Source organism: Peromyscus californicus, unplaced genomic scaffold (genome assembly GCF_007827085.1).
Source record: "Peromyscus californicus insignis strain IS unplaced genomic scaffold, ASM782708v3 Scaffold_5__1_contigs__length_169319896, whole genome shotgun sequence".
In the NCBI taxonomy this organism is placed as follows: Eukaryota; Metazoa; Chordata; class Mammalia; order Rodentia; family Cricetidae; genus Peromyscus; species Peromyscus californicus.
The window spans coordinates 6,461,778-6,472,756 of NW_026294573.1; positions in this window are offsets into that span (position 1 = coordinate 6,461,778).

Sequence of the window (10,979 nt, forward strand, 5' to 3'; positions counted from 1 at the left end):
GCCACATTTCCCTCCATCTGCCTGGCTGTGGCCCAGGTTCGAACCTGACAATAAAAGGACCCTTATGTACTTGCATTGGAAACTGGCTCCTTGGTGGTCTCTGGAGGTTTCTCAAAACAGGTACAACAATTTCAGCTGATGATAACAAGCTAATACCTGGAAGAAGCCAAGGGCCTTCCAGAGGTCAAGCTGAGGCTCAAGGAGCCTTGGTGATATTGACTTTTGATTATTAGCCGTTTCCTGCTATGAATTTCTTGTGTGCTATTGTAGCTTTTCTGTCATTCATTGGGCACAGTTTCCCCTCTATTAATGGAATATTTAGATAACCTTCTGTGCAGTAACATAGCCAGGATCCCCTAATTTCAGGCCTTTCTGTAATTATCATCATTAGCAGCATCCAGCCAGGACCAGCCAGGACCAGCCAGGACCAGCCAGGACCAGCCAGGACCAGCCAGGACCAGCCAGGACCAGTCCCGGATGGACGAAAGCATCTTATCAGAGATACATCTGTACTCTCTAAGAACAGACTTAAGCATCCAGACTATCTGTTTGAGAAGGCCTGGCAGATGTGCTAATTAAGTTTAACTTTCTCCTTTCCAAAGTCTTATCTCTAGTTTTAGATCCACCCTTAACAATGAACTCAGAACTAAATGGTTCCTACTTAAAGGTACATCTAGCTGTGACAGAAGTTGCTTAGCCAAGTTACCTAGTGACCAAGCACACTTCCCATGCCCTGCCAGAAATGGTGGGAGCAGAGATAGCTTGGAGAGATAAGGGTCAAAGAGATAAAAGGCAGCTCTATTTTCAGAGCAAGGACAGAGAAGAGAAAAGAGAAGGGAAGAACTAGATGGGTAAGAACTGGAGAGGAACGAACTGAGGTGGGGAAAAACTAGATTGAAGGGTCAGAAGGACAAGATGGAAGATGTATTCTAAAGCCAGAATCATATGGCCAAAGATGCCAAGTTCTGCTGCTTGCAATAAATTATAGTATATAACATACCATCTATCTTATGTCACGGTATATGGGATAGTTCAGGGTGACAACTTTTAGAAACACAGTACTGTTCACATCACTCAACATGAGACAAACTCACATGATTTCAGGAAATGCGGGTCTTGAAAGAATATGTAATTCGCCACAAAGAAGGAAACTCCACAGGTCCCGGTGTAGTGCATACCTGCCATCCCAACATTCAGGAGGCTGAAGCAGGGGTCTTGAGTAAGAGAACAGCCTGGGCTCACAACAAGACAAAACACCAAGGGTTTGAGCATAGCTCCATAGTAGAACACTTACCATGCTCAGGGACCTGGAAATCAATCCCCAGAACTGAAAAAAATAATTTTAATTAAAAAAAAATTAAGAAAAAAATCTAGGCAATGTAGTACCTGACTGTGATCCCAGTACTCACAAGGTAGAGGCAAGGGAATCAGAAGTTAAAAGTCATCCTTGGCTGTGTACCAAGTTCCAAGCTGGTTTAGGCCGATGAGACCCTTTTGTGCTGGCTAGTGTTAAGTCAACTTGACACAGACTAGAGTTACTGGAGAAGATGGAGCCTCAACTGAGAAAATGCCTCGTTAAGATTGGGCTGCAGGCAAGCTGGTAAGGCATTTTCTTAATTAGTAATTGATGGGGGAGGGTCCAGCCCACGGTGGGTGATGCCATCCTTGGACTGGTAGTCCTGGGTTCTATAAGAAAGCAGACTGAGCAAGCCATGAGAAACAAGCCAATAAGTAGCACCCCTCCATGGCTGCTGCTGCTTCTTCTTTTTTTTTTTTTTTTTTTTTTTTTTGGTTTTTCGAAACAGGGTTTCTCTGGGTAGCTTTGCACCTGTCCTGGAACTCACTCTGTAGCCCAGGCTGGCCTCAAACTCACAGAGATCTGCCTGGCTCTGCCTCCCGAGTGCTAGGATTAAAGGTGTGCGCCACCACCGCCTGGCTCCTCCATGGCTTTTACATCAGCTCTTTTCTCTGCTTGAGTTCTTGCTTTCATTGTTTCTGTGTATGTGTGTGCATGTTTCTGTGCTCTCTCTTTTGAAGAACAGAGGTTGATATTTGTACCTTCATCAATCACTCTGTTGTTGGTTGGTCTTTGATCTTTTGGGGGGCCTGCCAGCCAGCTCCCAAATAAATCACACATGGAGGCTATTTATATGTGCTGTGCACATATAAATGCTTAATTATAAATGCCCGGCCTTGTCTTGGCTTGTTTCTTGCCAGCTTTCCTTAACTTTAAATATTATCCCAACTACCTTTTGCCTCTGGGCTTTTCCCGTTCTCTTCTGTAAATCTTACTCTGTGACTTGCTGTGTAACTGGGTGGCTGGCCCCTGGAGTCCTCCTTCTCTGGCTCCTTTTGCCTTCCCAGATTTCTCCTTCTATATATTCTCTCTGCCTGCCAGCCTCACCTGTCCTTTCTCCTGCCTTGCTATTGGCTGTTCAGTTCTTTATTAGACAGGCAAAGTAACACAACTTCCTCAGAGTTAAACAAAAATAACAAAAATAAAATACTATTCTACAACAACTCTCCACCTTATTTTTTGAGACAGTGTTTCCTCATTGAACCTGGAGTTCTCATGGAGCCAGTTGGCTGGACTGACAGGCCAATGAGCTCTGGGGATTTACCTGTCTCCTTGGCTCCCCTCCAGCGCTGGGATCACAGATGTGTAGAGCCTTTACACCCAGCCTTTACATGGGTGCTGGAGACCCACATTTAGGTCCTCATTGCTGTGTATCAACCACTTGACCAAGCTCCCCAGCCTGTGTGTTTGTGTGTGTGTGTGTGTGTGTGTGTGTGTGTGTCCAGGTGCATGTGTGTGCACATGCATGTGGATGGAGGGCAGTAGTCAACCTAGGTCTTAGGGTGTCTCCTTCCTCAGAACTGTCCATCTTGTATTTTATTATTTTATTTTATCTTATATGTGTGTGCCTGAGTGTGCACCCCACGTAGAAGCCCTTGGAAGTCAGAAGAGGGTGTTAGATCTCCTGCAACTGGAGTTAAGGTGTGTGATCTGACATGTGGGAGCTGGGAACCTCGAACCCAGGTCCTCTGCAAGAGATCTTTACCACTGAACCATCTCTCCAGCCTCTTACCTTGGTTTTTGAGACAAAGTTTCTCACTGATCTGAGACTTGATTAGTCTATGCTGGTCAGTCAGGGAGTCCCAGGGACCCACCTATCTCTGCCTTTTCAGTGCTGGGGTTACAAGTGCGCCACCGCACATGGCTTTTTATGTGGGTGCTGGGGCTAGAAGTTAGGCCTTCAGGCTTGAGCAAATGCTTTACCATCTGAGCCAACTCCAACCCTCGCAGAAGGATTTCTTATAGTTGAATATTAATGGGGAAAATCTAATGTTTGTCAAGAAGCCAATATAAAATAATGATGCTTTATAGATCATAGCAGCAAGTAATGGAGGAATGGAATTAGACAAGCAACAGGGTAAAAACTCACAAACACAGACAGCAAGAAAAACAGCATAATATTATTTATAAAAAGTTCAGCCGGGCGGTGGTGGCGCACGCCTTTAATCCCAGCACTCGGGAGGCAGAGCCAGGCGGATCTCTGTGAGTTCGAGGCCAGCCTGGGCTACCAAGTGAGTTCCAGGAAAGGTGCAAAGCTACACAGAGAAACCCTGTCTCGAAAAACAAAACCAAAAAAAAAAAAAAAAAAGTTCAACAATACAACATGATCTACACGGAATTTTAAGGTGACAAAATACATAGCAAGGTAATAAAACAATGCCTGAGGCAGAACAGTGGTTACATCCATGAAAAGGAAGGGTGGTTGAGAAAGCACAGGACTTTTGTGCTTGTAATGAGCCGTTGCTGAGAATGGGTAGTGGACTGGTGGGCATTCATTATTCTTTATTGCTATTTATTCCCTTGAAATACAAACCTAATCATGCAATTTTCCTACTGAAAACCCTCCAGTGGTTTTCCATTATAAGGAATTAATTCCAAAGCCTTAATTGTGGGTTATGTCATTTGGTCCCTGGTTGTATTCTAGACTGTCATCTTTTACTGAGTTCCTTTTGCTCACTGAACTCTGGGCCATGGTGATCCAATCTCAGGCACTTGGAATGTGTGTGTGTGTGTGTGTAGGGGCCTGCCACAGCAGGTGTCAGAGGACACCTGGAGGTCAGAGGACAATCTCAGGTGTTGGTCCTTGCTTTCCACCTTGTTTGAGACAGGGTCTCTTTGTTGTTTGTCATTGTTATCTGGCCTGTGAGCTTCTGGGAATTCTCCTGCCTCCCATCTCCCTGTCAGAGAGAGCATGGGTCTTGGGATTTGAACTCAGGTCCTCATTCTTGTATGGTTGTGGAATAATCTTTTTGTACACTGTGAAGATTTGTCACTTGGATTGGTTGAATGAAAAGCTGAATGGCCAATAGCTAGACAGGATTTTCAGGGCAGAGAGGATGCTGGGAAGAAGAAGGGAGGAGACTCAGAGTCAGCCAGAGACAGAGGAAACAGGAAAGCAGCATGGGCAGTACAGAGTAAAGGTAATAGCCATGAAGCAGAAAGTAAATTAATAGAAATGGTTAATTTATGTTATAAGTGTAGATGTAACCAACCGTCTTATTAAATAAGAAACACAGAACCAATGCAAAGAAGAAAGCCAAGAGATCAGAGCTAAGAGCCTTACCTGCCTGCTGCAGCTAGCCTCTTCAGCCAAGAGACCTCTCCGAAAGAGAGCTACTTCCTGTCTGTTTGTCTTTATATAGACTTTCTGTTCTGCCTTCTCATTGGTTGTAAAACCAACCACATGACTGCCTTGTCACTGTCTGTTGGCTGTATCCTTGAACACACAGAGATCTACCTAGCTCTGCCTACCAAGAGCTGAGATTAAAGGCGTGCACCACCAACGCCCAGCTTTTGCTATGGCTCTAATAGCTCTGACCCCCGGGCAACTTTATTTATTAACATACAATTAAAATCACATTTCAGTACAAATAAAATATCACCATATATAAGAGCTAGTTAGAAACAAGCCTAAGCTATCAGGTGAGCGTTTGTAATTAATAATAAGTTTTCAAGTCGTGATTTGGGAGCTGGCAGGAGGGACAGGAAAATCTACCTCCATATAGTAAGCAGTTTACCCCTGAGCCATTGCCCCAGCCCTGAAGGATATTCTTTCCTGCAATGCTTCTCCAGCCACACCAGCATAAAGACTATTATAACATTTAAGAGAAAAAAAAGGGGGGAAATACATGGGTGTGGGCTCCCCAAGAGGCGATCTCCAGCTGTCTGTGGTGTACAGTGGTCATGTGTAGGATTTGGTGCAGTGTGAGGATACTATGTGGCTAAGAAGCCTGAGGTCACCGTGTGGTACTTGAGGGGCATAGCAAGAGTTTAAATAACAGTCTCACTTATGGTTGGATTAGATAATGTCTCCCACAAATAGCACCAATTCTTGAACAATAAGAAGCAAGTAATAAGCTCAAATAAAATCACCTAAAAGTTTTCAATATTTAAAATTTCTGGGCTGGTGAGATGGCTCAGTGGGTAGGGACACTTTTCCTGACAACCTGAATTCAATCCCAGAATCCACATGGTGGAAGGAGAGAACCTGACTCCACAAAAGTTGTCCTCTGACCTCCACACATGTGGCATGACACCCACACTTATCCAGTACCTCTCCCCACCCCCACTAAATACATGTTAGAAATTTTTAAAAGGGGCTGACAAGATGGCTCAGCATAATCATCAATAATATTTTTGTGACTTCTAGGCAAACTGACTGTGGACATAATGGTGTTATAACTGTTAATTTATGATTCCAGATTTTCCTGCTACAAACATCATAGTAGAAATTGTTTCAAAACAACCCAAACACCAGTCAGGGTGGGGGTGGGGACTTCTGGTGATAATTTGAGGGCAACACTTTTTAAACCAAATTTCTGAGGTCAACTTTGTTTTCTGAAAAATGTTCTTGCAGGGGTGCATGGGAGTCATGTTCTTTAATGTCAGGAAACCAGTTTCAGTCAGAGGAAACTAAGTCACCAGGTAGACTTCCTCCTCCAGGAGGGGACAGCCTCGGGGATAGGAGCTAGGAGGCCCCAAGGCAGGCCCTGAGGTGTCAGTGTTCAGAGCTGGCTGCAGGAAGCTCAACAGGGGCATTAGAGAAATGGCAAGGACTCTTCCAGGACACACCCAGTGCGTGTTCCCCTCTCCAGTGCCAGAATCTCTGAAAGGCCTTCAGTGTAGCTGCCTTTTGTAAAAACAAGAGGGTCCTGCCTAGGGCTGGAGGGGAGGGCCAGCCGGCCCAGCCGCCTTTGCGGAGAAGGTGCTGCCCTCCAGTGGCCACGGTGGGGAGGGCCCGGTCTGTGCACACAGGACTTTTCAGGCCTAGATAGCCCCACCCACAGGGCACAGATTTCCTAGAGTGAGAGCCACATCCGTGATGGGTCACACCGGGTAACTCAGTTTAGAAATTCTCCCAGAAATGTGTCTACTGGGTGACTGTCATTCCTGTCAAGTTATCGATTAATATTAACTGAGGTGGGGTAGACGGGAATTGTGGGTAATTGTGGGTCCACGGGAAGGAAAGGCCCTCACTGGAGTCTGGTTGAAGCCTCTTGCAAACAGAGAAGCTGGAATTCCAGCACAGTCAACAACATCTGGGCCCACAAGATGGCTCAGCACATAAGGGCATTACCAGCAAGCCTGAGGACCTGAGTTTGATCCTGTTCGTGGTGGAAGAGAGAACTGGCTTCTATAAATCCTCCTCTGATCTCCACACTTGAACTGTGATACACTCACGCACAGAGAGGAAACAAATAAAATTTAAAACAATCCAGCATTTGCTACAAACATAGACTTAATATTCTCATCTATAGATAAATCATGTTAAAGTAACAATGACTGTGTTGAAGGCCCAGATGTTTAGGGTCTTGGGACTTGTTGACTTCCCCAGGCGTGGCCTCAGAATCTCAGGAAAAACTTTTAATAAAAATATCCTACCTTCTAATACCCCCATGGCTAAACTCTTACCCATCAACTGTAGTCCTGCCAGGTGCCCCTCAAGTACCACACGGTGACCTCAGGCTTCTTAGCCACATAATATCCTCACACTGCACCAAATCCTACACATGACCACTGTACACCACAGACAGCTGGAGATCGCCTCTTGGGGAGCCCACACCCATGTTTCCCTTTCTTTCTCTTAACCTGCACACCTGAGCTTATATTAAAGTATCAGAATTAGGGCCCGACTCTGCTTCATAAAGTGGCTAGACCTAACCTTCTTTTCTGTACTGAAACCAAGAATCCTAGTTTGGCCTGAGTTGAGGTCCCTGAAAGTCTGGGGGAATTCCTCAGGGTGCTGCACCCAGAGTGGGAAGCTGTGCTTCCTGCCTCCATCTTTCCAGATGCTCACTCCCTGTCCTGCTTAGCTTTCTGTTGCTGGGTTAAACATTAGGACCAAAACCAACTATGGGAGGAAAGGGTTTATTTAGCTTACAACTTAGAGTTCATTGAGAGAAATCAAGGCAGGAGCTCGAAGCACAAAGTGCAGAGGAACACGCTTAAGGCTTAACTTCCTCCTGCTGCTGCTCACTTAGGTTCTTTATACAACCCAGGGCCACCTGCCACAGTGGGCTAGGCCCTCCCACATCAATTATAATCAAGAACATGCCCCACAGACGTGCCCACAGGCCAAAGGAAGAGAGGTGGTCTTTAAATGAGGCTCCCTCTTTGCAGGTGTGTGGAGTTGACCACCAAGACTGTGTGATTAACAATCACACTGATATTAACTGTCACCCCCAGGCAAACAAACCAACAAATGTTGTTGATGCTTTGGTGCAGGGGACAGAATCCAGGGCCTTATGCTCATTACATACTCCACCACTGACTACACCTTGGCCTTCATCAAGGTTTTATGTTTCTAGAAACAGACATTAAATACACATATATGTACATATGTATATGTATTTTGAGATTTATTTTTATTTCATGTGTGTGGGTGCTTTGGTCTGTGTACCACATGTGTGCAGTACCTGCTGAGGCCAGAAGAGGGCATCAGATTCCCTGGAACTAGAGTTATAGACAAGTTGTGAGCTGTGGGTGGTGGGACTCAAACCTAGGTCCTCTGGAAGAGTAGCAGTGCTCTTAATTGCTAAGGTCTGTCTCCAGCACCAGCCTTTTCTTGTTTTATTTATTTTTTTTTCAAGACAGGGTTCCTCTGTATAACCCTAGCTGTCCCAGAACTCACTCTGTAGATCAGGCTGGCCTTGAACTCACAGACATCTGCCTGCCTCTGTCCCCCAAGTGCAGGGATTAAAGGCAGGTGCCACCACCAATCAGTTCAGATGAAATCTTACTTGATCTCAAGTGAGCCTCCTGCTTTAGCCTCCCGAGAGCTGGGATTAGGGATGCAAAAGATTCAGATAAAATATTGCCTTAAGCCGGGCGGTGGTGGCGCACGCCTTTAATCCCAGCACTCGGGAGGCAGAGCCAGGCAGATCTCTGTGAGTTCGAGGTCAGCTTGGGCTACCAAGTGAGTTCCAGGAAAGGCGCAAAGCTACACAGAGAAACCCTGTCTCAAAAAAACAAAAAAAAACCAAAAAAAAAAATGTTGCCTTAAAGAACACAGCAAGTCAAAACTACGCTGTGCTGCTGAGAGATGGAGACCCACAACTCATGAGTCTCTAGTAAACTAAAATATGCTGCCCCCAGGTGCAGCATCAGCATGCTGGAGAGCCACATTAGGAATATACCCCACCCCCCATCAAGCCAAATCAACCCAAACAAATTGCTGCAGGCCGCAGGAATATATCATAAGAACTCAGCTGGTTATAGCAAAGTCACTACCTGGAGGGATCAAGGATTTCCTCCAGAGGAAGCCAAATTCCAAGGAGTTTTTGGTGTTACTTGGCTTGTTATATATGAGCTGTATTCTGTTATGAAAATCATGTGTGCCTTCATAGTTTTCCCAATTGACTTTTCCCTAAGAAGGGCTAACAGTGTGGACTGATCACTCTCTGGACATACACATTCCAGGTATTTGGAGAACAGCCTCAGGAAAGGCTTTCTCTGGAATCAGATATCTCCCTTGGCCACTTTCAAGGACTAGCAGTAATAACAGTCCACATGAAGGTCTCCTGATTTAAGATAAATTCCACAAGGAGACACTGCCTAGGTCAGGTAAAGTAATAGCTTTACACAATTGAGCTCAGACCCTCCTTTCTTACAGCCTTACTAACTTTATAGACCGCTAACTCCTTTCCTAACCACTTCTAGGAATATTTAGATAACCTTCTGTGCTGACAGCTATGCTCAACCAGAACCCCAGTTCAAGCCTCCCTGTAATTATCATCATTGGCAGCATCCGGCCAGGTCCATCCCCAGCTGGAGGAAAGTACCTTATCAGATATACCTCTGTACTCTCTAAGAACAGACTTAAGCATCTGGGCTACCTGTTTGAGAAGGCCTGGCAGATGTGCCAATTAAGCTTTACTTCCTCCTTTCCTAAATCTTACCTCCAGTTCCAGATCTCCCTTTAACTATCACCAGAGGCATCTACCTGTACACAGGTTGCCTAGCGACTGAGCACACTTTCCCCCACCCTGCAGATAAACGGCAGATAGCTTGGACAGATAGGAGCCACAGGAAAAAAGAAGACAGTTTTATTTTCTCCCATTGACCTAGCAACTTATAGATTCTTAACATTATCTACTAATCACGTTTAAGACTATAGTTGAGCACATAAGATCCCTCTTCTTAGATATTACCTGAATTTAGCCTTTATTTAATTCATTTCCCCATTGGTCACTTCCCTTTGGGGTTGCAAATGATAATTAATGGTTATTGCCTCTCAATGTGATTCTTATCACCTCTCCTTTTGACCCTGGAAGCTTGGCTTTATATACCAGGACTTCCAGGGCATGAAGGACAGAGAAGAGAAAAGAGAATGGAAGAACTAGATGGGTAAGAACTTGAGAGGAACAAACTGAGATGGGGAAGAACTAGATTGAAGGGCTAGAAGAGAGTTCTAGAGGAATGAGATGGAAGATTAGGAAGAGCCAGATGGGGAAGTACTAGCTGGGTAAGAACAAGGTGAAAAGGACCTAGATGAGGCAGAATTAAGACAAGAGAATTAAGATAGAACTTAGAGGGAGCAATAGATAAGTACAGAGAGAAATCAGGCAAGAAAGGAGCTAGGCACGAGAACAGAACTGAAGCTGTGTATAAAGGATGTTAGGCCAGAGGAATTAAAGCAAGTGGACTATAGAGCTCGGTGTGCTGAGATTCTATTTCCTGAAAATAGTCCTCGTCGTTAGTAGTTCTCTCTTCTGAGCCCCTGGGATGTATAATATTAATACTGGTTCTCCTAATATTATACAAGAACAAATCTCCCATATGTGACGCGGTGTACAATATAGAGAACCCACTGATGGCCATAGCTGAAAACCCCATGAGGTCTGGCCTCAGCATAACTGATCCCAGTGCCTTAGCCTGTCATCAGAGCCGAGGTCACCTTCCTCCAATGTCCCCTTCTCTCTGCTGGAGGGCTCAGCTCGGAATGGAAGAAAAGATTGGCATAGAAACTTCTGCCTGCTGGGGAACCCTGAAGTCGGGGCTCATGGGATAAGACGGCCTGGCCCCACAGTGGAGGCCCTGCCTTGCTAAAAGCTGTTTTATATGGGTGCTGCTTTTGGATATTTTGACTTGGTTTGATTTTTCTTTTATTATGTGTGCTAGGAATGGGGTCAAGAGCATCACGCATGCCAAGTACAGATTCTATTGGGCTTCATATACCCTCAGGCTCCATCAGGACTATCCATCTTTACGGTATACTGAGTCAGGATTCAGACCCCAGAGGTGGACATTCATAAGCAACAACTCCTCTGGCTTCTGGATTCAAACTCATATAATTACATAACTCTCTCTCTCTCTGTGTCTCTCTCTCTCTCTCTCTGTTTCTCTCTCCAGGAAAGGAAAAACTCAGCTCAATAGCCCCTCCAGGTGTCTGACAGGAGCAATC